The sequence below is a fragment of the Salvelinus fontinalis genome, chromosome 1 (genome assembly GCF_029448725.1).
Source record: "Salvelinus fontinalis isolate EN_2023a chromosome 1, ASM2944872v1, whole genome shotgun sequence".
Taxonomy (NCBI): Eukaryota; Metazoa; Chordata; class Actinopteri; order Salmoniformes; family Salmonidae; genus Salvelinus; species Salvelinus fontinalis.
This window is the reverse complement of record NC_074665.1, coordinates 45,415,747-45,442,227: the sequence shown is the minus strand read 5'-3', so window position 1 is coordinate 45,442,227 and position 26,481 is coordinate 45,415,747. Positions and strand designations below refer to the sequence as shown.

General features: G+C 42.3%; 2 protein-coding genes across 4 annotated transcripts in view; one reads left to right on the top strand and one right to left on the bottom strand.

The window, feature by feature from the left end:
• zgc:56095 (Ferritin, lower subunit-like) overlaps positions 1–26,481 on the top strand; it is a 77,986-nt gene that overhangs the window by 33,794 nt on the left and 17,711 nt on the right. For 2 of the 3 annotated variants that reach the window (XM_055923363.1, XM_055923338.1), the window contains exon 1: positions 14,621–14,733. The exons of the other annotated variant lie outside the window; for it this stretch is intronic. The gene's annotated coding sequence lies outside the window, so the exon portion shown is untranslated. Of the gene's footprint in view, positions 1–14,620; positions 14,734–26,481 lie in introns of those variants that run through there. 3 annotated transcript variants of the gene reach the window in all.
• Positions 1–26,481, bottom strand: part of LOC129855490 (receptor-type tyrosine-protein phosphatase H) — a 56,040-nt gene that overhangs the window by 12,729 nt on the left and 16,830 nt on the right. The gene's annotated exons all lie outside the window — the stretch shown is intronic.

The window sequence follows — 26,481 nt, the reverse complement described above, 5'->3', positions numbered from 1 at the left end:
ACAGTATGCCTAACCAGAGATCTGTATACACTGAGTATACAACACATTAGGAACACCTTCCTAATGTTGAGTTGCACCCCCTTTTGCTCTCAGAACAGTCTCAATTGGTCGGAGCATGGACTCTACAAGGTGTCGAATGCGTTTCGCAGGGAGGCTGGTCCGTGTTGACTCCAATGCTTCCCACAGTTGTGTCTGGATGTTGGCTGGATGTCCTTTGGGTGGTGGACCATTCTTGATACACACGGGAAACTGTTGAGCATGAAAAATCCAGCAGAGTTGCAGTTCTTGACACAAACCGGTGCACCTGGCACATTCTACCATACCCCGTTCAGAGGCACTTAAATATTTTGTCTTGCCCATTCACCCTCTGAATGGCACACACACACAATCCATGTCTCAAATGTCTCAAGGCTTAAAAATCCTTCTCTAACCTGTCTCCTTCCCTTCATCTACGCTGTTTGAAGTGGATTTAACAAGTGACATCAATAAGGGATCATAGCTTTCACCCAAATACACCTGGTCAGTCTATGTCATGGAAAGAGCAGGTGTTCTTAATGTTTTGTATACTCAGTGTATAATGATGAGATGGTCATGTCTCTGCCCTGACAATGGGAGTCGTTGTCCCAAAGGCGGGGTGGCAGGCGAGAAGCTCAGGTCCAAAATAAGCCCATAGAAAGAAATTGGGCTTTTTTTGGACAGATTTAGGCGAGAGTGAAAGTTTTTGCTTAGCCTCTTACTCTCTGGCCGAACTAATAGTGAACAATGGCAACTTGGCAACAGAGAGACCACTATTGTGCAACATACTGTACGCAGAAGGCAATGCAACTGTTATGTAGATCCATCTCCATCATGACTCTTAAATTCAGTTCCCCCCACTGGAACATATTGGTAACGAGAGACAACTAAGTTGGTAAGGAAGTTTTGAGAAGATCCCAGGCAATATGGATCTTGAATGGATCTCACAGTTCTCAAACACATCATGATGTCATGGCATGCATACATTCAACTTTGGAGAAACGTTGCCGTTTAAATGAACAACGCACTTTTGAGTTTAATCCCTTCATTGCTAGCTACAGTATCATCTTCATATAGAATGTCGGACGCTATGATGAAAAAGGAGGATGTGGATGAGGATGGAAGGCTAGTAGGCCTACTGTTGCACTTCTCACTTTTAAGTCAGCAGTACTAGGCTTCAGTGACCCCCCTGCCCCCACCCCCCCCTCCCCACACTCCAAAACAAATAAAAATTGGACCAAAAAATACTAATAATGACTAGCTGTATTCAGCCAATCCAAAGTGAAAAATAATTATATAAATAAACAAATATTTCCACTGCTACTCTCAACTATTTCACTCACATCTATGGTACCTGTAGTTAAATAATTATATATACAGTATATTCTCAATTTCCTCTTTCTTCAAGTGCTGGATTCTCACCTACAGCGCCAATCCACCATTAATTCTGATCTTTACTCCAACCTTCCAATGTCCAGATAAACCCATCTTTCCCAGTTGAATGCCATTTTGCTCTTTCCTTTGCAATACATTACTCCATTTTACTGTGATGTCTTGAGGGTCCTGAACCTCCCTAATTGTAACATTTCTGCTGAAAAGTGCCCTTAAAATAAATTCTTTACCCAAGAGTATAATGATATTTCCAATTGACTGATCATGGTTTTTCAGATCCCCCTAACAATACAATTTACAGGTCCATCTGAACCCTCATATTATGACCATTCCTGGACCTGACTCCAAAAGAGCCACCAATGGACAGTACCAGAAAAATCAGTGGAGCCAGCTGAGAGGAGGACGGCTCATAATAATTGCTAGAACGGAGCAAATGGATTGGAAACAATGTGTTTGTTGTTTTTAAATACCATTCCACATATTCCGCTCCAGCCATTACCATGAGCCTATCCTCCCCAATTAAAGTGTCAGCAACCTCCTGTGCGGAAACTATGTTCTATCGATTATGTTTCCTTGTGGCAGAGTCTGCAGAAGGCTGACTGTTCAATGCCCCATACATTGAGCTATCTTTTCGTGGCAAATATTTTATATAATAGCTTAAATTGAATCTTATTGTTTTGATACTTTTTGAATATTCAATGAAAGGGGTTGACATCAAACGCCTAGTATTCAATGAGAGAGACGCTATGCTACAAGGCTCTTGTCATGAATATGCATAGCCATCTCGAGACAACTCCGCAATAAAACAAAACATTTCCTCACAGTTACCGGGATGTCACGTGTCCTACTTATATCAGTACACTCCTAAGCATTGCGAAACTTATATTAGGTCAAATAAACCTCCCGTAGCAAATAAGCCATTAAAAAATATTGTTGACAAAATTCGACACTCTCTCATTGACCTCCATACAGAAACTACGCTACTCGCTTGGTGAGTTGGAGAAGACAGATTTTTGGCCCAGTTATCCCTTTCGCTTCACTCTCAGAAACTGAAACAGACCATTTGTTTTTCCTTTGTGTTTACAGAAACACATTCTGAAGTGATATGAATGAAAACGTATTGGGGGGACCAAAAGCATTGGGACAGTAGTAAAAAGTGAAGTATTTGGTCCGATATTCATACAGTAGCACACAATGACTACATCAAGCTTGTGACTTGCATTTGCAGTTTGTTTTGGCTGTGTTTCAGATTATTTTGTGCCCAATAGAAATGAATGGTAAATAATGTGTTGTGTCATTTTGGAGTCACATGTTTCTAAACACTTCTACATTAATGTGAATGCTATCATGGATGCTATCATGATCCTGAATGAATCGTGAATAATGATGAGTGAGAAAGTTAGACGCACAAATATCATGATCCCAAAACATGGGAGGTTAGCATTTTTTGAGAGGGTGTGGGGGGGGGGGGGGGGGGGTATGATATATGTGCGCCTGTAACTTTTTTATTTGATCAAAACGGCAGTCAAGCATCGATCATCATGTCATCAGAATATAAACCCTCGATATTATGTGGAAAGGAGCATCAAGATCACCGTGCACTTTCACCACCCTGTGAAGTTCATTATAACGTATTTCATCGGTAGCCTAATAAACTGTATGCTTTCCCGAGTCGTAGTGGGAGGACCACACACCATATCATCGCATGACTCCAAGTTTACTTCGATATGATGGTTATTATAAAGCGGTTTCCACCGCCATTTCTCGCATAATTGATTTTACCGACACAAAAAGATCCCACCATGTCGAACGAAACAAATGATTTGTTGGCATTTTAAAATGTTAAATTATACCGGAAACTTCCGGTTTCCATCACAGCTGTTGTGATTTTTTTAAATTTTTTATACAGTATGACTTTACTCGCAATAAAAACTGGGATGGAAACGTGGTTATTGTCGTGTTTCGGTGTCAACTGTACTCGCAGACTTCTGTCTACAGTCGACCACTTTCAGCTTACCACTCAAACGTGCCCAATATCTTCAGGTGTGAGTGATACATATATATATTTATTATTTATTTATATATATATTTAAAATCGTCCCCAGCGACAACTATTTGAATAATTCAATGGATGTTTTGTGCACAAAGGTTATGACTATTATTAGTAATTTTCTAATCTGACTTCTCCACGTGGCCGTGTATGGAAAATGTCTTTCTGGGCCGGATGTCAGTTAAACTGACATTTAACCAGTGGAGGCTGGTGGGAGGAGCTTTAGAAGGATGGGCTCATTGTAATGACTGGAATGGATTTGGAATTAATGGAACGGAGTCAAACATGTGGTTTTCATATGTTTGATACAGTTCCATTTGTTCAGTTCCAGCCATTACAATGAGCCTGTCCTCCTATAGCTCCTCCCACCAGCCTCAACTGGTTAAACTTCAGTACCCTGTAGGAGCAGTCTGACCTGAAACCTTGGTTTCATCCAATGACATATACAAACCCTGGATTGTTGATTCTATGTATTGGCCACTGAGAGACTTTGAAGCCACCGGTCAGCCATATTGGCACTCCCTAATAGGAGCAGTACTCCATAGAAATAAATGAAATTCTACAGTATTTCAATTAAGCATTTCAAAGACAAAATTACATGTATTTAAGTATTTATTTTTGTTGTAGTAGGGACAGTAACATTAGTACTCTCTAAAAAGAATACTTGAAGGAAAATGTTTCTCACATAATATAATTTAAAAGTATGCATTAAGGTGTCTGTAATATAATTTACTTATCAAAAACAAACAAATGCATTTCTATAGCTTCCAAAATATATACTGCTCAAAAAAATGAAGGGAACACTTAAACAACACAATGTAACTCCAAGTCAATCACACTTCTGTGAAATCAAACTGTCCACTTAGGAAGCAACACTGATTGACAATAAATTTCACATGCTGTTGTGCAAATGGAATAGACAACAGGTGGAAATTATAGGCATTTAGCAAGACACCCCCAATAAAGGAGTGATTCTGCAGGTGGTGACCACAGACCACTTCTCAGTTCCTATGCTTCCTGGCTGATGTTTTGGTCACTTTTGAATGCTGGCGTTGCTCTCACTCTACAACCCACACAAGTGGCTCAGGTAGTGCAGCTCATCCAGGATGGCACATCAATGCGAGCTGTGGCAAGAAGGTTTGCTGTGTCTGTCAGCGTAGTGTCCAGAGCATGGAGGCGCTACCAGGAGACAGGCCAGTACATCAGGAGATGTGGAGGAGGCCGTAGGAGGGCAACAACCCAGCAGCAGGACCGCTACCTCCGCCTTTGAGCAGGAGGAGCAATGCCAGAGCCCTGCAAAATGACCTCCAGCAGGCCACAAATGTGCATGTGTCAAATTTATTGTCAATCAGTGTTGCTTCCTAAGTGGACAGTTTGATTACACAGAAGTGTGATTGACTTGGAGTTACATTGTGTTGTTTAAGTGTTCCCTTTATTTTTTAGTACCAAGATGGCTGCGTGGTGGCTTCAATACAGCGCCCCCGTCAGTCATCCAGGGTTTATACACGTCACTTGTTTTATCACATGATGACAAGATTATTTTTTTTAACTCACCAATTGGAGCCTCACCGGTTAATCGACAAGTCATCCGGTTTTTGGATTTTGCCTTCAAAATAAAAGTCAGCGGTAAAACGCTATTTGTATGATAAACTAATACATATTTTTTGCAGCTTTGCATTGTGCATAATGTTACAATTTTGTCAAAATAAATGATACAATTAACACTACATGGAGGAAAAATCTAAACTAAAGAGAAGGTGGAGCACATTGAGAAATGGTTGGAGCTTCAGTGAACAAATGTCAATAACATACTGTTATACAATATATATATTTTGGTGCTATTGTTCAATAAATGCAATTTTGAAACGTTAACTTTAGGAAAAGTCTTACTGTATTTGTTCTGTATTGCACAAACAAATTGCACTGTAGAGGAAAAAGAATTGATTGTGTGTCCATAAAACTAGGATCCAGTATACTCACTAGAGTCCCTAGAATACAAAACAGGTGAGTTCAAACAAAAAGCTAGGTCATAGCAAGTATTGCTGGACTTTTACCTTAAGTCAAATAGGTTGCACCTGGACACTATACGGTACAAATATAGCACTGTAGAGTGAAAACCTTACTACCTGTCTCTGCTAAAGTGGGGTGGGAAATACTCAGTAGGGTCTCTACTAACCAAATATGATTTGTTTTTGAGGGCTACTGTTTCTTACATATCCAGCAACACTTCATTCTACACCCCCTCTATAGACCCCAATGCAATAAGTTATACACTGTACATAAGATACATATTGGAATGTAGAGAGGACAACATACTACCCGTCTCTGCTAAAACCAAATATGTGTAGTTTTGGAGGGAGGCTGTGTTGTACAGCCAACTACTGTCTTTTCACTCCGCCCCCTCCATAGCCCACCATTACACACAGCCCTTTCCCACAGCTAAGGACCCTGGGACTAAACACCTGGATCCTGGATTCCTGAAAAGATTTGGCATGGGTCCCCAGATCCTCAAAAAGTTCTACAGCTGCACCATCGAGTGCATCCTGACCGGTTGCATCACCGCCTGGTATGTCAACTGCTCGGCATCTGACCGTAAGGCGCTACAAAGGGTAGTGTGTACGGCCCAGTACATCACTGGCACCAAGCTTCCTACCATCCAGGAGCTAAATTAGACGGTGTCAGAGGAAAGCCCATGAAATTGTCAGAAACTCCAGTCCCCCAAGTCATATACTGTTTTCTCTGCTACCGCACGGCAAGCGGTACCGGAGCGCCTAGTCTAGGACCAAAAGGCTCCTTAACAGCTTCTATCCCCAAGCCATAAGACAGCTGAACAATTAATCAAATGGCCACCTATAATCAAATTACTATTACATTGACCCCACCCCCCCTCCCTTTTGTACACTGCTGCTACTCGCTGTTTATTATCTATGCATAGTCACTTCACCCCCACCTACATGTACAAATTACCTCAACTAACCTGTACCCCCGCACACTGACTCGGTACCGGTACCCCTTGTATATAGCCTCGTTATTGTTATGTTATTGTGTTACTTTTTATTTGTTACTTTAGTTTATTTGGTAAATATTTTCCTAACTCTTCTTGAACTGCACTGTTGGTTAAGGGCTTGTAAGTAAGCATTTCACTGTTGTTTTCGGCCCATGTGACAAATAACGTTTGATTTGATTTGCATGGGATACATATTGGCTTGTAGAGAGAAAGCTATTCTACCTGTCTCCGCTAAAGTTAGGTGGGAAATACTCAGTAGGGTCTCTACTAACAAAATATGACTCGTTTTGGAGGAAGACTAATTTGGCTAGTCACCCAAAACCCTGACAAACTTTTACAGATGCACAATCGAGAGCATCCTGTCGGGCTGTATCACAGCCTTGTACGGCAACTGCACCGCCCTCAACCGCAAGTCTCTCCAGAGGATGGTGCCGTCTACACAACGCATCACCGGGGGCAAATGACCTGCCCTCCAGGACACCTACAGCACTCGATGTCACAGGAAGGCCAAAAAGATCAAAGGACATCAACCACCCAAGCTACTGCCTGTTCACACCGCTTACCATCCAGAAGGCTACCATCCAGAAGGCGAGGTCAAAGCTGGGACCGAGAGACTGAAAAACAGCTTCTATCTCAAAGTCATCAGACTGCTAAACAGCAATCATTAACTCAGAGAGGCTGCTACCTGCATTGAGACCCAATCACTGTGTCACGACTTCCGCCAAAGTTGTTCCCTCTCCTTGTTCGGGCGGTGTTCGGCGGTCAACGTCACCGACCTTCTAGCCATCACTGATCCATTTTTCATTTTCCATTGGTTTTGTCTTGTCTTCCATCACACCTGGTTCCAATCCCAACAATTACATGTTGTGTATTTAACCCTCTGTTTCCCCTAATGTCCTTGTCGGTGATTGTTTATTGTAAGTGTATGTGTATGTCTGTACTGGTGTGCGTCGGGTTATGTTACCCATTGATTTTTATTATTATGTTTTCCGGTGGGGATTTTTTGTAAATAAACTGCGCCGTTGGAAACACAGTTATTTCTCTCCTGCGTCTGACTTCTCTGCCGCCAGTTAAACATCTTTACACACTGGCCACTTTAATAAATGGATAACTAGTCACTTTATACAATGCACTCTAAATAATGCAACTTTAATCATGTTTACATATCTTACATTACTCATATCACTTGTATATACTGTATTTTATACCATCTATTGCACCTTGCCTATGCCGCTCGGCCATCGCTCATCCATACACTTACATGTACATATTCTCATTCATCCCTTTAGATGTGTGTTTTAGGTAGTTGATGGGGAATTGTTAGACTACTTGTCAGATTTTACTGCACTGTCGGAACTAGAAGCACAAGCATTTTGCTACACTCACATTAACATCTGCTAACCATGTGTATGTGACAAATAAAATTTGATTTGAATACCCCATAATGACAAAGCAAAAACAGTTTTTTTGAATTCTTTGCAAATTTATATAAAATAAAAAACAGAAATACCTTATTTACATAAGTATTCCGATCATTTGCTATGAGACTTGAAATTGAGCTCAGGTGCATCATGTTTCCATTGATCATCCTTGAGATGTTTCTACAACTTGATTGGAGTCCACCTGTGGTAAATTCAATTAATTGGACATGATTTGGAAAGGCACACACCTGTCTATATAAGGTCCCTGTCACGTTCCTGACCGGTTTTCTGTTATTTTGTATGTGTTTGATGGTCAAGGCGTGAGTTTGGGTGGGTAGTCTATGTTGTGTGTTTCTATGTTTGTTAAGGGTGACCTGATATGGCTCTCAATTAGAGGCAGGTGGTTTTCATTTCCTCTGATTGAGAGCCATATTAAGGTAGGTGTTTTCACACTGTTTGTTTGTTGGTGGTTGTCTCCTGTGTCAGTGTCTGTGTTATGTTACGCCACATGGGACTGTTTCGGTTTTGTTTGTTTGTTCGTTTTATGTAGTCAGTTTTCCTGTTCATGCGTTCTTCGTGTTTCATGTGAGTTCGTCGTTCAGGTCTGTCTACGTCGTTTATTGTTCTGTAACTATTCAAGTGTTCGTTCGTGTTTTCTGTTTTGTTAATTAAAAATCATGTCATTTCACAACGCTGTGTTTTGGTCGAATCCCTGCTCCTCCTCTTCGGATGAAGAGGAGGAGGAAAGCCGTTACAGTCCCACAGTTGACAGTGCGTGGCATAGCAAAAACCAAGCCATGAGCTAGAAGGAATTGTCAGTAGAGCTCCGGGACAGGATTGTGTCGAGGCACAGATTCTGGGGAAGGGTACCAAAAAAAATCTGCAGCATTGAAGATCCCCAAGATGGCAGTGGCCTCCATAATTCTTAAATAGAAGAAGTTTGGAACCACCTAGACTCTTCCCAGAGCTGGCCGCCCTGCCAAACTGAGCAATCGGGGGAGAAGGGCCATGGTCAAGGAGGTGACCAAGAACCCGATGGTCACTCTGACAGAGCTCCAGAGATCCTCTATGGAGATGGGAGAACCATCCAGAAGGACAAACATTTCTGCAGCACTCCACCAATCAGACCTTTATGGTAGAGTGGTCGGACGTAAGACACCCCTCAGTAAAAGGCACATGACAGCCTGCTTGGACTTTTCCAAAGGGCACCTAAAGGACTCTCAGACCATGAGAAACAAAATTCTCTGGTCTGATGAATCCAAGATTTAACTCTTTGCCCTGAATGCCAAGTGTCACGTCTGGAGGAAACCTGGCACCATCCCTTACGCTGAAGCATGGTGGAGGCAGCATCATGCTGTGGGCATGTTTTTCAGCGGCAGGGACTGGGAGACTAGTCAGGAGAGGGAAAGATGAATGAAGCAAAGTACAAAGAGATCCTTGATAAAAAACCTGCTCCAGAGCGGGGCGAAGGTTCACCTTCCAACAGGACAACAATCCTAAGAACACAGCCAAGACAACGCAGGAGTGGCTTCGGGGAAAAGTCTCTGAATGTCTTTGAGTGTCCCAGCCAGAGCCCGGACTTGAACCTGATCGAACATCTCTGGAGAGACCTGAAAAAAGCTGTGCAGCGACGCTCCCCATTCAACTTGACAGAGCATGAGGATCTGCAGAGCAGAATGTGAGAAAGTCCCCAAATACAAGTGTGACAAACTTGTAGTGACATACCCAAGAAGATTCAAGGCAGTAATCGCTGCCAAAGGGCTTTCAACAAAGTACTGAGTAAAGGATCTGAATACTTATCTAAATGTGATATTTCCATTTTTTTTTTAAATACATTTGCAAAATTTTCTAAAAACACATTTTGTTTTGTCATTATGGGGTATTTTGTGTGGATTGATGAGGAGAAAAAAAACTATTTAATCAAATTTAGAACAAGGCTGTAACGTAACAAAATGTGGAAAAAGTCAAGGATCCTTGACATTTTGTTATGTTACTGTCAGGTATGCGTAAATGGCTGTAAGGGAGTCAGGTGCAGGAGAGCAGATATTGGGTAGCCAACGGAGCCTTTTATTTAGGCGAACCAAAGCACACGGCAAAGTGAACACGAAATAACAATACGGGTTAACATAACCCAGCGCAAGAGACTAACGTGCGCATAACATGAAACAGAATAAACAATACCACACAAAGACATGAGGGAAACAGAGGGTTAAATACACAACACATAATGAGGGAAATGAGAACCAGGTGTGTGGGAAAACAAGACAAGACAAATGGAAAATTAAAAATGGATCGGCGATGGCTAGAAGACCGGTGATGTCGACCACCGCCCGAACAAGGAGAGGCATCGACTTCGGCAGAAGACAGTTACAGCATTGTTCTGAAATGTATTCTATTGTTTTTTCCCCTCAATCTTCAAACAATACCCAATAATCACAAAACAAATCAAATCATCAAATCAAGTTTATTTTATATAGCCCTTCGTACATCAGCTAATATCTCGAAGTGCTGTACAGAAACCCAGCCTAAAACCTCAAACAGCAAGCAATGCAGGTGTAGAAGCACGGCGGCTAGGAAAAACTCCCATGAAAGGCCAAAACCTAGGAAGAAACCTAGAGAGGAACCAGGCTATGAGGGCTGGCCAGTCCTCTTCTGGCTGTGCCGGGTGGAGATTATAACAGAACATGGCCAAGATGTTCAAATGTTCATAAATGACCAGCATGGTCAAATAATAATCAGGAGTCAGTCAGTTGGCTTTTCATAGCCGATCATTAAGAGTATCTCTACCGCTCCTGCGGTCTCTAGAGAGTTGAGAACAGCAGGTCTGGGACAGGTAGCACGACCGGTGGACAGGTCAGGGTTCCATAGCCGCAGGCAGAACAGTTGAAACTGGAACAGCAGCAAGGCCAGGTGGACTGGGGACAGCAAGGAGTCATCATGCCCGGTAGTCCTGACGCATGGTCCTAGGGCTCAGGTCCCACGAGAGAGAGAAAGAAAGAGAGAAGGAGAGAATTAGAGAGAGCATACTTAAATTCACACAGGACACCGGATAAGACAGGAGAAGTACTCCAGATATAACCAACTGACCCTAGCCCCCCGACACATAAACTACTGCAACATAAATACTGGAGGCTGAGACAGGAGGGGTCAGGAGACACTGTGGCCCCATCCGATGATACCCCCGGACAGGGCCAAACAAGAAGGATATAACCCCACCCACTTTGCCAAAGCACAGCCCCCACACCACTAGAGGGATATCTTCAACCACCAACTTACCATCCTGAGACAAGGCCGAGTATAGCCCACAAAGATCTCTACCAGAGCACAAACCAAGGGGGGGCGCCAACCCAGACAGGAAGATCACGTCAGTAACTCAACCCACTCAAGTGACACACCCCTCCTAGGGACGGCATGAAAGAGCACCAGTAAGCCAGTGACTCAGCCCCTGTAATAGGGTTAGAGGCAGAGAATCCCAGTGGAGAGAGGGGAACCGGCCAGGTAGAGACAGCAAGGGCGGTTCGTTGCTCCAGAGCCTTTCCGTTCACCTTCACACTCCTGGGCCAGACTACACTCAATCATATGACCTACTGAAGAGATAAGTCTTCAGTAAAGACTTAAAGGTTGAGACCGAGTCTGCGTCTCTCACATGGGTAGGCAGACTTTTCCATAAAAATTGAGATCTATAGGAGAAAGCCCTGCCTCCAGCCAACAAAATGTGTTTTTTAAGAACATTTTGCAAATACTTTCCGAATGCGCTGCGTGTGAGTTTGAACAAAAAGCTAGGTCATTGGCAGTGTTGCTGGACTTTTACTGTGTTTAAACAGCTAAAAATGGGGTGCCTGGACAATATATCGTTAAAATATAGCATTGCGTCATAGGACGCATTGTTATACCAAAAATATATAGTACAATATGAGAGATGCAATTACATTTGGTCCAAAAAAGCACTTGATTCATAACAAATATCGCTCGTATGTTGATGTTGTCCTCCCACACCAGACGTGATCAAGACATGCAGATTGAAATATCATAACAAACTCTGAACCAACTATATTAATTTGGGGACAAGTCGAAAAGCATTAAACATTACGGCAATTTAGCTAGCTAGCTTGCTGTTGCTAGCTAATTTGTCCTGGGATATAAACATTGGGTTGTTATTTTACCTGAAATGCACAAGTGTAACGCCTGCTTCCAACTCACACTCCCAAACACGTAGATCCCCTGAACGCAGCTCACTTTCCAGCCCACTTTCCAGCTCACTCCCCAGATCCCAATCACCTGTATGTCATTATCCCACACTATTTAGTTCAGTTCCGTGCACCCCTTCACTGTGAGGTATTGTTTGTTTTGTGACACACTTCTCTTCGGAGCCCTGTTTTTCCCCGTAATCTACTCCTCCCGTGTATGATAGTTGTTGCCTGCCTCACTAACGACGCCTTTTGCCTATTCCCTGCCTGTACTTCAGCCTATCGGATTTCCTGTTATCGACCTATTGCCTGATCTCCAGGACTACGTTACTAGCCTTTTCCCTGCCTGTACTGTTGTACTTCTGCCTGACTCTGGATCCAGCTACCTGCCTCCTCCTGTGGTCCTTACAATAAACACCTGCTGCGCCCTGTGCTTGAAACCAGCCCTCTGTCTCCCATTGTGTTCATTACAGAACACCTCACCAAAAACGACAGATGGAATCAGTGGAGGAGCAGCTACGTCTAGCCCGACAGGAGGAACGAATCGATGAACTCTGCGACCTCGTTCGCCATTCCATTCCTGCTTCACCGACATCAGGTGTCACAGCATCTCCCCCCATATCCATGCCTAATAAATATGACGGCTCCCCAGGGAAATGTCAAGGATTTCTCAAGCAGTGTAACCTGTACATAGACCATCACCCCGATGACTTCACATCTCCCTACTCACAGGCAAAGCTCTGGATTGGGTCACAGCCCTGTGGGCCGCTCAAAGTTCTGACCTGTCCTCTGAATTGCGTTTCCGCGCCCTCTTCAAGGAGGTGTTCGACCATTCAGTTTCAGGTCATCACACCGGGGACCTGTTATGTGAGCTGCGACAGGGCCGTCACTCCACCACGGAGTATGCCTTTGAGTTCCGCACCATGGCTGCCGTCAGTGAATGGCGTGAACCAGCTCTCCTTACAGTCTACTGGAGGGGACTTAAATCGGGAGTTACAAACCGAACCGATTTAACGGACCTAAACCAATATATCCGGATGTCCATATCCATTGGTAACCTATTGGTGGACAGCAGGCCTATACAGTCACCCATGGCCTGCGAGTTTTCCACGCCCTTCTCTCGTCCATCATGGTCCAATAGGCCCGAACCCATGCAACTCGGCCGCCCACCTCTCACGCCTGCCGAGAGACAGGTAGACTTGACGAAACAAAACAAAACTAACTGGCAACAGACAAACAGAGAACACAGGTATAAATGCACAGGGGATAATGGGGAAGATGGGCAACACCTGGAGGGGGGTGGAGACAATCACAAAGACAGGTGAAACAGATCAGGTTGTGACAGTTACAGCCGACATTTAAAATAGATTAAATTGAGATTCTGTCCCACTAATCTACATACAATACCCCATAATGTCAAAGTGTAGTTTTGTTTCTACATTTTTTAAAGAAATTAATACAAAATGAAAAGCTGAAATGTCTTGAGTCAATACATATTCAATCCCTTTGTTATGGCAAGCCTAAATAATGTGCTTAACAAATTGCATAAAAAGTTGCATGGACTCATTCTGTGTTCAATAGTAGTAGTTAACATGATTTTTGAATGACTCAAAAAGACTCATCTGTAAATGCCGTCAAAGGTGCTTCCACAAAGTATTGACTGAGGAGTGTGAATACTTATGTAAATGAGATATTTTTGTATTTTATTTTTAAAGAATGTACAAAAATCTATAAAAACATGTTTCCACTTTTTCATTATGTGGTATTGTGTGTAGATGGGTGAGAAAAAAATATTTATTCCATTTTGAATTCAGGCTGTAACACAACAAAACGTGAAATAAGTCAAGGGGTATGAATACTTTCTGAAGGCATTGTAATGTCCAGGCACCCCATTTTAAGTTGTTTGACCACTGTAAAAGGCCAGCAACACTCGGTATTATTCAGAGCCCCATGAAATGACACGCTATATAGATTATACAGACCCTATTGAGTACCCTCCAGCCAACTTTTATATTGGCACAAATACTCGTTTTTTCTCTATAAGCCCATATGTAATGCATATACAGTGATTTGCATTTAGGCCAATGTAATGGCCAGAGTAAAAGTCCAGCAACACTCCGTATTATTCAGAGCCCTATGAAATGTACAAAATATATAGATTCTACAGACCCTACTGAGTACACCTTACCCCACTTTTACGTTGGCACAAATAATAGTTTTTTCTCTATAAGCCAATATGTAATGCATACACAGTAGTGGAGGCTGCTGAGGGGAGGACAGCTCATAATAATGTTTAGAACATTCCAGTTTATATTATGAGCAGTCCTACCTTCAGCAGTCTCCACTGATATACAGTGATTTGACCTTGAAACATGTTTTAAAACCCACATTTTATGTAAATGCCACCTAAATATGAACACATATGAATCATTGTTAATGTTTAGACATGCATTTTTCATACATCATAAATAAATACTGGTTAATGACACTTTTCTACTATTACGTGGGGGACCTTTATTTTGACAATTTCTGACGTTCCGTGACCCGGAAGTACTTCTTTAATGTTGTTGACGAGTCAACGTTATAAACAAAGTCTCTGCAAGATAGTGCAGTTTCTCAAGTAAACTAACGATTTCTAGTGATTAGAAACAAAGGGAGAACGTAAGTAGAACATTCTGGTACTTCAGTATTCGATATGTCAATGCAATTAGCTGGAGGTTTACAAGCAATAGTATTTGTGTGATACATTTTTTTTTTAAATCGTTTGCAGTGGCTAGCGAACGTTAGCTAATATTGATTTGGGTAACACCAACAACCTAGTTATGTAGCTATCACCTTGCCCAAACCGGCTGCGCGCGCGTGCGCTATCGGGCATAAATTTATTTTGCCACCCCACACCAAACGCGACCACGACACGCAGGTTAAAATATCAAAACAAACTCTGAACCAATGACATTAATTTGGGGACAGGTCGAAAAGCATTAAACATGTATGGTAATTTAGCTAGTTAGCTTGCACTTGCTAGCTAACGTTAATTTGACCTAATTTAGCTAGCTTGCTGTTGCTAGCTAATTTGTCCTGGGATATAAACATTGAGTTGTTATTTTACCTGAAATGCACAAGGATCTCTACTCCGACAATTAATCCACACAAACGGCCAACCAAATCGTTTCTAGTCATCTCTCCTCCTTCCAGGCTTTTTCATCGTTTAAATTATATGGTGATAGCATCTAAACTTTCATTGTATTACCATGAATACTGGCAAAACAGTTCGTCTTTCTATCACCCACGTGGGTATAACCAATGAGGAGATGACACTTGGGTACCTGCTTCTATAAACCAATGAGGAGATGGCACATGGGCACCTGCTTCTATAAACCAATGAGGAGATGGGAGAGGCAGGACTTGCAGCGCAATCTGCGTCAGAAATAGGAACGACATCTATTTTAGCCCATGGTGTCAGACGCTAGTTGGCGCATGCAAGTAGTGTGGGTGCAATAATTGAATAACATGGATTTCTAAATTTATTTTGCGACGCTCGCTCACGCCACGTGTCCGGTCTGGTCAGCATGTTATCAGAGAACTACACTCATGTTGGTGGCCTTGCTCTGCATTCCTTGTGCTTGTCTGTTAGCTAACTAACGCTAATGACGTGCTGTAACGTTAGGTCACTCTCACGGTCTTATGTATATATTGTAACGACCCTGGGTTTATAAGCGTGGAAATCGACTCTGCCGCACGAGCATGCTTTTACAGTCGATAGCGAGCCGGACCTCGGGCTAGAAGGTCGAGGGTTCGAGACTTGATCCCTGCCTGTTTCATTACAATATATATATATATATATATATCTATATATATATATATATATATATATATATCATTCTGTTAGTGGCAAGGGTTTTATATCATTTAAATGTAAAAACTCTTAAGTGTTGAACCAGGTGTAGTTTTTTTGTACCAGTTCATAAACCATGTGCCATGGAATTGGTACATCTAAAATCTCTTCTCATTTATTTTGCAACGTTTATGGTGCAGCTGTCAACATTGTTGTCCTCAAATTAAACTGGTATATATATTGAGGAGGCCAAGATGGCGGCTTGAACATACGCTTTTTTACCGAGCTCCGCATCAAACTTCAGAAAGATTGTGAAAAAAACAAGTTTACAGTCATTACTATTACTGTTCTTATTTGTTCAAGATATAATAACTTTCCTGTGACTGGAATAAGAATTGGATAATTTATTTCGGCATGTCCATGCGAAGACGTGACAAAAAAAGAAAGGAAGAAGCTAGCCGTTCTATTGCTAATCAACAAGAGAGAAACGTGCTTATAGACAACTGCCATAACTACCCTTGCCCTATGGATAATATCATGCTTTCGAATGCTGTTGAAGATGACAAATTCCCCCCTTTACCGGTTACTCCGTGCAAACCTCCACCCTCCAAAAAACCCAACATGAACTCTGACATCGTGGCTACCCTCTCCTTACTCATCAACTCCAGGTCTGACGCCATTGAGAAAATGGTAGACGCGACCACCATGGTTATCGAAGGCTTGAAAAGACTGGAGTTTGTATGTGGTGAAATCAAGGATGTGGCAAAAGTTGAAAAAAGTGTTGAAAATAATAACAATGTCTACCATAGACATCTCACTGATCTGGAACAATACACAAGAAGATGGAACCTGAGACTACGGCTTGCCAGAGGTGGAGAATGAGGATGTGCGAGGAGAGGCTATCCGCATCTGCCAAGAAGTTATGCCTGCAGAGAAGAACAAAGTTGGTGATACCATCGACGTTGTGCATCGCCTCGGCAAGAAACAACAGCAAAACGATTCAAGACCAAGTGGTATCATCATCCTCTTCACTGCCAGATTACACAAGGATGCTGTCTGGAAAGCTGCTAGGAAGAATGCCTTCCTTCAGAGCCATGGTATGCGTTTCGCCGAGCATCTCAGCCAGGAGGACATAGAAAGAAGGAACAAGTTGTGGCCAACAATCAAGAAAGTACAAAATGAGGGAAAGGCTGCTTACTTCGGAGGACGAGGCTTCGTCAACGGTTCAGAAATCCATATTCCTCCCTAAAATCTAACCAGAAGGAACAGATTGATGGTTTCGGCCATGGTATTCTCATTTTCATTGTATTGTTTAACTTTACCTAACAAGCATCAGGTGACGATTTTTCGGAATACTCAGGTACTTCAATTTATTAGTTTGGTCTTGTATGACGAGAAGGCATATTTTGTTTAAACTTACGAAGAAGACTGAAAGTTGTATTTATTTTTTATGTATACAAGTAACTAAGATACTGTTTTTAAAGAGCATACAGGTCTGCTCTGACTTTACACGGTTGTTGTTCTATTTAGTTATTAATACTTATTTCCAAGTGAAAAAGGTCTTAGGATCAGTTTTCAGATCAGTTTTCATTATGAACTTAAAATAGTAGGTATCCTTTTATTTAAATTATTATTTTGTATTTTCTCAGAATTGTTCCTGATTACACTAAAGAGGGTTTTTTAGTCTCTTACTACAAAGAACCCTTGGTTTGGTCTTGAACATAATTTTCAGTTGAGTTGAATTTCAAAAGCCAGACAACATCTAGCTCAGAGTTTATGGAATGAGCTATTTTCACTTAAAGTTGACTTAAATGGTGCAGATCTCGGTTCCTAATGGCTTACGTTCACTGCTCCTCCGTTTTTGACTCATCCTACTACAGTTTATACTTTTATTTACATTTACATTTAAGTCATTTAGCAGACGCTCTTATCCAGAGCGACTTACAAATTGGTGCATTCACCTTATGATATCCAGTGGAACAACCACTTTACAATAGTGCATCTAACTCTTTTAAGGGGGGGGGGGGGGTTAGAAGGATTACTTTATCCTATCCTAGGTATTCCTTAAAGAGGTGGGGTTTCAGGTGTCTCCGGAAGGTGGTGATTGACTCCGCTGACCTGGCGTCGTGAGGGAGTTTGTTCCACCATTGGGGTGCCAGAGCAGCGAACAGTTTTGACTGGGCTGAGCGGGAACTGTACTTCCTCAGAGGTAGGGAGGCGAGCAGGCCAGAGGTGGATGAACGCAGTGCCCTTGTTTGGGTGTAGGGCCTGATCAGAGCCTGAAGGTACGGAGGTGCCGTTCCCCTCACAGCTCCGTAGGCAAGCACCATGGTCTTGTAGCGGATGCGAGCTTCAACTGGAAGCCAGTGGAGAGAGCGGAGGAGCGGGGTGACGTGAGAGAACTTGGGAAAGTTGAACACCAGACGGGCTGCGGCGTTCTGGATGAGTTGTAGGGGTTTAATGGCACAGGCAGGGAGCCCAGCCAACAGCGAGTTGCAGTAATCCAGACGGGAGATGACAAGTGCCTGGATTAGGACCTGCGCCGTTTCCTGCGTGAGGCAGGGTCGTACTCTGCGAATGTTGTAGAGCATGAACCTACAGGAACGGGTCACCGCCTTGATGTTAGTTGAGAACGACAGGGTGTTGTCCAGGATCACGCCAAGGTTCTTAGCACTCTGGGAGGAGGACACAATGGAGTTGTCAACCGTGATGGCGAGATCATGGAACGGGCAGTCCTTCCCCGGGAGGAAGAGCAGCTCCGTCTTGCCGAGGTTCAGCTTGAGGTGGTGATCCGTCATCCACACTGATATGTCTGCCAGACATGCAGAGATGCGATTCACCACCTGGTTATCAGAGGGGGGAAAGGAGAAGATTAATTGTGTGTCATCTGCATAGCAATGATAGGAGAGACCATGTGAGGATATGACAGAGCCAAGTGACTTGGTGTATAGCGAGAATAGGAGAGGGCCTAGAACAGAGCCCTGGGGGACACCAGTGGTGAGAGCACGTGGTGCGGAGACAGATTCTCGCCACGCCACCTGGTAGGAGCGACCTGTCAGGTAGGACGCAATCCAAGCGTGGGCCGCGCCGGAGATGCCCAGCTCGGAGAGGGTGGAGAGGAGGATCTGATGGTTCACAGTATCAAAGGCAGCCGATAGGTCTAGAAGGATGAGAGCAGAGGAGAGAGAGTTAGCTTTAGCAGTGCGGAGCGCCTCCGTGACACAGAGAAGAGCAGTCTCAGTTGAATGACTAGTCTTGAAACCTGACTGATTTGGATCAAGAAGGTCATTCTGAGAGAGATAGCAGGAGAGCTGGCCAAGGACGGCACGTTCAAGAGTTTTGGAGAGAAAAGAAAGAAGGGATACTGGTCTGTAGTTGTTGACATCGGAGGGATCGAGTGTAGGTTTTTTCAGAAGGGGTGCAACTCTCGCTCTCTTGAAGACGGAAGGGACGTAGCCAGCGGTCAAGGATGAGTTGATGAGCGAGCTGAGGTAAGGGAGAAGGTCTCCGGAAATGGTCTGGAGAAGAGAGGAGGGGATAGGGTCAAGCGGGCAGGTTGTTGGGCGGCCGGCCGTCACAAGACGCGAGATTTCATCTGGAGAGAGAGGGGAGAAAGAGGTCAAAGCACAGGGTAGGGCAGTGTGAGCAGAACCAGCGGTGTCGTTTGACTTAGCAAACGAGGATCGGATGTCGTCGACCTTCTTTTCAAAATGGTTGACGAAGTCATCAGCAGAGAGGGAGGAGGGGGAGGAGGATTCAGGAGGGAGGAGAAGGTGGCAAAGAGCTTCCTAGGGTTAGAGGCAGATGCTTGGAATTTAGTGGTAGAAAGTGGCTTTAGCAGCAGAGACAGAAGAGGAGAATGTAGAGAGGAGGGAGTGAAAGGATGCCAGGTCCGCAGGGAGGCGAGTTTTCCTCCATTTCCGCTCGGCTGCCCGGAGCCCTGTTCTGTGAGCTCGCAATGAGTCGTCGAGCCACGGAGCAGGAGGGGAGGACCGAGCCGACCTGGAGGATAGGGGACATAGAGAGTCAAAGGATGCAGAAAGGGAGGAGAGGAGGGTTGAGGAGGCAGAATCAGGAGATAGGTTGGAGAAGGTTTGAGCAGAGGGAAGAGATGATAGGATGGAAGAGGAGAGAGTAGCGGGGGAGAGAGAGCGAAGGTTGGGACGGCGCGATACCATCCGAGTAGGGGCAGTGTGGGAAGTGTTGGATGAGAGCGAGAGGGAAAAGGATACAAGGTAGTGGTCGGAGACTTGGAGGGGAGTTGCAATGAGATTAGTGGAAGAACAGCATCTAGTAAAGATGAGGTCAAGCGTATTGCCTGCCTTGTGAGTAGGGGGGGAAGGTGAGAGGGTGAGGTCAAAAGAGGAGAGGAGTGGAAAGAAGGAGGCAGAGAGGAATGAGTCAAAGGTAGACGTGGGGAGGTTAAAGTCACCCAGAACTGTGAGAGGTGAGCCATCCTCAGGAAAGGAACTTATCAGGGCGTCAAGCTCATTGATGAACTCTCCAAGGGAACCTGGAGGGCGATAAATGATAAGGATGTTAAGCTTGAAAGGGCTGGTAACTGTGACAGCATGGAATTCAAAGGAGGCGATAGACAGATGGGTCAGGGGAGAAAGAGAGAATGTCCACTTGGGAGAGATGAGGATCCCAGTGCCACCACCCCGCTGACCAGAAGCTCTCGGGGTGTGCGAGAACACGTGGGCAGACGAGGAGAGAGCAGTAGGAGTAGCAGTGTTATCAGTGGTAATCCATGTTTCCGTCAGTGCCAAGAAGTCGAGGGACTGGAGGGAAGCATAGGCTGAGATGAACTCTGCCTTGTTGGCCGCAGATCGGCAGTTCCAGAGGCTGCCTGAGACCTGGAACTCCACGTGGGTCGTGCGCGCTGGGACCACCAGGTTAGAGTAGCAGCGGCCACGTGGTGTGAAGCGTTTGTATGGTCTGTGCAGAGAGGAGAGAACAGGGATAGACAGACACATAGTTGACAGGCTACAGAAGAGGCTACGCTTATGCAAAGGAGATTGGAATGACAAGTGGACTACACGTCTCGAATGTTCAGAAAGTTAAGCTACGTTGCAAAAAAATCTTATTGACTAAAATGATATAGTACTGCTGGCTGGTGAAATAGGCTAGCTAGCAGTGGCTGCGTTGTTGACTTTGTTTGAAAGTGTAGCTGGCTAGGTAACCTCTAAGTATCCTCTTTTATATAATCTTTGTTTTGTCTTTGTCTATAGTTTCTCTGAATGCTAGGGGGTTACGAAACAATGTGAAGCGCAAAGGCCTTATTTTTATTTGCTAAACAATTTCGAACAGATTTTTGCTTTTTTCAAGAGTCTCACTCAATTTCGGCTGTTGCCAACGTCTGGAGGTCACAGTGGGGCAACGATATTTGTCTTTCCCATGGATCTGAACGCTCCGCTAGTGTCACTACAATGAAAAATACCGCTGGTAATATTCTACACTCGGAATGTGACCCCTTTGGTCACTTTATTTGTCTTGTGGTCAGTTACAATGACATTATGCTCATTACTGTAAAGTTATACGGGTACAACACCAAACATGAGAATGATGAGTTGCTTGAATCTATAGAGAAACATATACTTCATTGGTTATCTACATTTCTGAGTTCATTAATTATTGATAGGAGGGGACTTTAACAGTACTATAGATAATTCAACTGATAGATGCCCCCCAGGTAGGCCAACCAATCAGAATTTGGGTTTAATACTTTTAATGGAAAAGTTTGATCTTACTGATATATGGAGAGAGAGGTTTCCGGCCGACAGATCATTCACTTGGAGTAACAAAACAGGTTCCAGACAATCCAGAATAGATTTTTGGCTTATATCCAAGTTTATTGATAGTGAGTGTTACTACAAATATTTGTACTACCCCCCTCACAGACCATAGGGCCATTTACATTGATATCAAAATATTTACCCCTGATACTAACCTTGGTAGAGCATCCTACTGGAAGCTAAATAGCCCATTATTAAATAATGATATAGTTAAGTTTGAGGTTAAAGATCTGCTTTCACACTTTTGGTAAAGGGCTTGTGAAGAAAAATCGTATTGTAAGAACTGGGAGCTCTTTAAATTTGAGGTGTCCAAATACCTTATAAAATATGATAGTAATCTTGCTAAGAGCTGAGGAGGAAAAGGTGATCATTTAAGATAACTTTCCTTTCTCAGAGGTCCCCAGCCGGCCTCTCGGGAGGAGAAGATGGAACTGATTGAGTTACAAAATAAACTGGATAACATATAGATAGATAGATAGATAGATAGATAGATAGATTAAAAGCAGGAGCCTTTATTAGATCTAGGAAAAAATGGATTGAGGGAGAACAGAATTCATCCTATTTCTTTAGACTTGAGAAATTTCACTCTATAAATAACACTATCCACAAGTTAAACATTGATGGTGTTATTACAGATTACCAAAAATTAATCACTAAATAATGTAGCAATTTTTCCAGAAAATTGTATAGCTCTACGTACTGTCAGGAATCCACAGATATGTTTTTTGACTCACTGAATAATGTTCACTCCATCAGTGATATAGAATCTAAACAGTGTGAACCCATCAAAGTTAAAGAGATTATTGTCTATCAAACATCTAAAGAACAATAAATCACCAGGTGTTGATGAAATTACATCAGAATTTTACTAATTATTTTCTGAACAAGTAGTTCCCTTCCTATTTGATGTCTTTTTAGAGTATTAAAAACAATGTTCTCCCTCCTACAATGAGTCAGGGGGTAATAACACTGATACTTCAGCCTAAAAAAGAAGTGCTGCTCATCGATAACTGGCGTCCAATTTGTCTTCTTAATAATGACTATAAGATATTAGCCTTACTACTTGCAAAAATAATTAAAGAAGTCCTGGATGCAATCATTGATGAAACACAGTCTGGCTTTATGAGGAACAGACGTATTTCTAATAATAATCAGACTAGTATTAGACATACTTGACTACTCAGACCTAATAACCTAGGATGGCTTCATATTATTTTTAGATTTTTATTAAGCATTTGACACAGTAGAGCATCAGTTCCTCTTCCACTCCCTTGAGAGACTTAGCTTTGTGGATTTTTTTCTATGAGGCTATTAAGACTCTATACAAATGGTAACAGCTCTATCAAATTGAAATATGACACCTCACCTAGATTTGAGTTAGAGTGGAATTAGGCAAGGTTGTCCTATCTCTCCGTACCTATTTTTATTAATCAAACAAATTCTTTAAATAACAGTCCTGTACAAGGTATTTCCATAGCTGGTAAAGGACTTATTATAAGCCAGCTGGCTGATGATACTACAATTTTTCTGAAAGATGCTAACCAAATTCCCATATCGATCAATGTGATACAATCCTTTTCCAAAGCGTCTGGTCTATATCTTAACATTAATAAATGTGAACTCATGCCTGTCAAAGATTGTGTGACACCTTCATATTATGGTATTCCAGTAAAAGAACTTCCCTATTAAAAAAAACAGAAGAAGCTAAATCAATGGCTACAGAGGTACTTATCTTTAAAAGGAAGAGTCCTAATAACCAAGAATGACGTTATCTCTAGACTAACATATGGCGCTAGATAGACCAGATGCTTTTCAACTTTCTGTGGAGAAACCGTACCCATTACATTAGGAAAACTGTTGTATTGAACACTTATGAGAATGGTGGACTGAATTTTCTGAACTTTACTACCTTAAATGATACTTTTAAGATCAATTGGATAAAAAAAATCCTAAGAAGACCTACTTCTATGTGTAATTTTATTCCTCATCATGTCTTCTCTACTTTTGGTGGCCTTAACTTCATGTTGGTTTGCAATTATAATATTGACAAAGTTCCAGTGAAACGTTCTGCTTTTCATCGGCATGTTTTCTTGTCATGGTCCTTAATTTATAAGCAGAATTCTTCTCCACGCAGATATTATATATGGAATAATCTGGATATATTGTATAAAAATTCTTCTTTGTTTTTAGAATATTGGTTCCGAAATAATATCCTATTGGTGAGCCAAATGGTAAATGCAGATGGTCTTTTACTCAGTTATAAGGAATTCTTATCACTTTACAAGGTCCCTGTAACACCTAAAGATTTTGTAATTGTCTTAGATGCCATTCCCTCAGGTTTTGCTTTATTATTCAGGAACGTGTCAAGACCTGACCCTCAGAGCCTGCCTTCCGTTGACCCTGTTGACTCATCAGTAGGAAAGATTTGTTTCTCTTTTGGTCCATTCAACAACAGAGCGATACGAACCTTGTTTCAGCAGGATGTTGTATCTATCTATGCCTTATGTCATGCCTTATTGGAATGGATTTATTGATAATATCCGTTGGAAAAAAGTTTAGATGTTGCCATACACATACCTTCTTGTTAACAAAATTTAAAGAAGTTCCCATTAAAATGATTCATAAATATTATCCTGTCAACCACTATATGAAAAAGTTTAAGGAAAACATCAACTCAAATTGCTCCTTTTGTCATGACAACCCAGAAACAGTGTTGCATCTTTTTTGGCATTGTATTAATGTAAGAAAACTGTGGCAAGACATCAGTAGATTTATAATTGAACACATTTATGAGGATCTTACACTATTGTGGAGAGATGTACTGCTTGGATTCTTTACCTATGATAGAAATAAGCTGAAACATTTTTGTGTCATTAATTTCATCATTCTTTTGACCAAATTTCATATTCGCAAATGTAAATTTACAAACAAAACACCACATTTTCTTACCTTACAAAAATAAATTGAACTGTATTTTAAGACAATTAAATACTCTAACAAAAAAGCTGTTAGAATAATAAGTGTATGTTTGTTCCTTAAGGTCCTTGTGTAATGTGATATTGTACCTCTAGCCCAATTGTCCTTTGTATATTATTTATATATACACTTGTGTTCCCACATGTACTTCCTGTATTGATTTGTTGTTAATAAAATGAAAATGAAACTGGTGTATTTTTCTATTTATGCCAGTTCCTTTCAGCCATTTGGGCATGCCTTTTATTTATGTCCAGGATTCGAGATATGTTAGACCAGGGGTACTTAAATACTATGTTAGACCAGGGGTACTTAAATACTATTTTAGAAGGTACGGTCACACACATCCTAGCTACTGGTAGCTCAAAGGCCGGCAGATGGTGGTGATACTATAGTCGTTTAATCCTACCGTCCAAAGGGAATGCAAAGATTTTAATAACCAAACCAAGATAGACCACAGCCTGTTGTTTCCAATGGGAACAGATGAGTCAGTGGGCAGAACAAGCAAGGAGGTGGGCAGAGCCAAGCACCACCAAAGGTTTCAAAAAAGCTGTTAGAATAATAAGTGTATTGTATGTCCCTTAAGGTCCTTGTGTAATGTGATATTGTACCCCCTAGCCCAATTGTCATTTGTATATTATTAACATATACTTGGTTGGTTTACACCAACCTGGGGTAAACAGGTTCTACAACCTGATTGGCTGAATGGAATAGCAACATCCAGGACTAGCATTCCTAGGCATTACCCATTATCCAGTGTGGTGGATAATGGGTAATGACTTCCCACTGTCAAATTGAGTTCTAGGAGGAAATCGTCAGATTTGCAGCCTGAATGGAGAATGCTTTAGGTACGAACCGGTCCACGGGGATACGTGTATTAGCCGGCTGCATGTATTCCCTTCGGATGGTAAGATGGAAGGCCTCAATGTGGCCATCTGCCAGCCTTTGGCCTAGCTAGGTGACAAAGGTCCAGATGGATATTGTAATTTGTCAACCCCCACCTCTCAACAATGCGACCCCAAACTGTTCACACATCTTGTTGGCAGATTTATTTTTATTTTTGCGGTTTCAAAGCTAATTCCTGCAGTTCTACACATTTTGCCATGGAGCAGAGAGAACATTTATCAATTTTAAAGCAAAATTCCTGCAATTCTAACATTTCCTGCCATTTCTTGTGTATTGAGATACTTGAGTAAAAAAATGAAAAATAATCAATTGGGGCTCCTGGGTATGTAACTTGGCCATGAGAACTACAAGATTTGGATAGTAGCTTAGCCTAAATTACCTACCTAGATAACATGGCTTAGTGGATCAATTGGTCATTTCTGACCGGTTATAATCAGCTCTGTTAGTGAATGACAATTTTTTTTTTTAAATGCCCACCAAAGGTTTCTTTTTTTGTTGTCTGGACCCACGGTCCGTATTGACCCCGTTCTGGGTCTGAATACAGACTGCAGTCCACCTATCAGAGTATGTGAGCGGAGCGAGATTCCCAAAGGCTGGAGCGTCGGTCCTTCTCGCCCGCTCCAGTAGCACCCACTTCATGAGCTCAAGGCATGCCCGGCCCAGTATGGATTTGTAGTCTATTTGTGTGCTGCAATAGCCCCTTGCTTTAGCTACTTTAGTTTGCTAAATATTTTCATAAACAAACTGTTATAACACAGGTGCAAATCAAGGTGACTTACAAAGATGAAGACCAAGGGAGGGAGTGCAGTGATGTGTTCACAACTAAAAAAATCATTGTTGAATCTGAAAAGACATGTATCCCGAAAGCATGATAGTGTACTTACTACGTGCACATGCTAA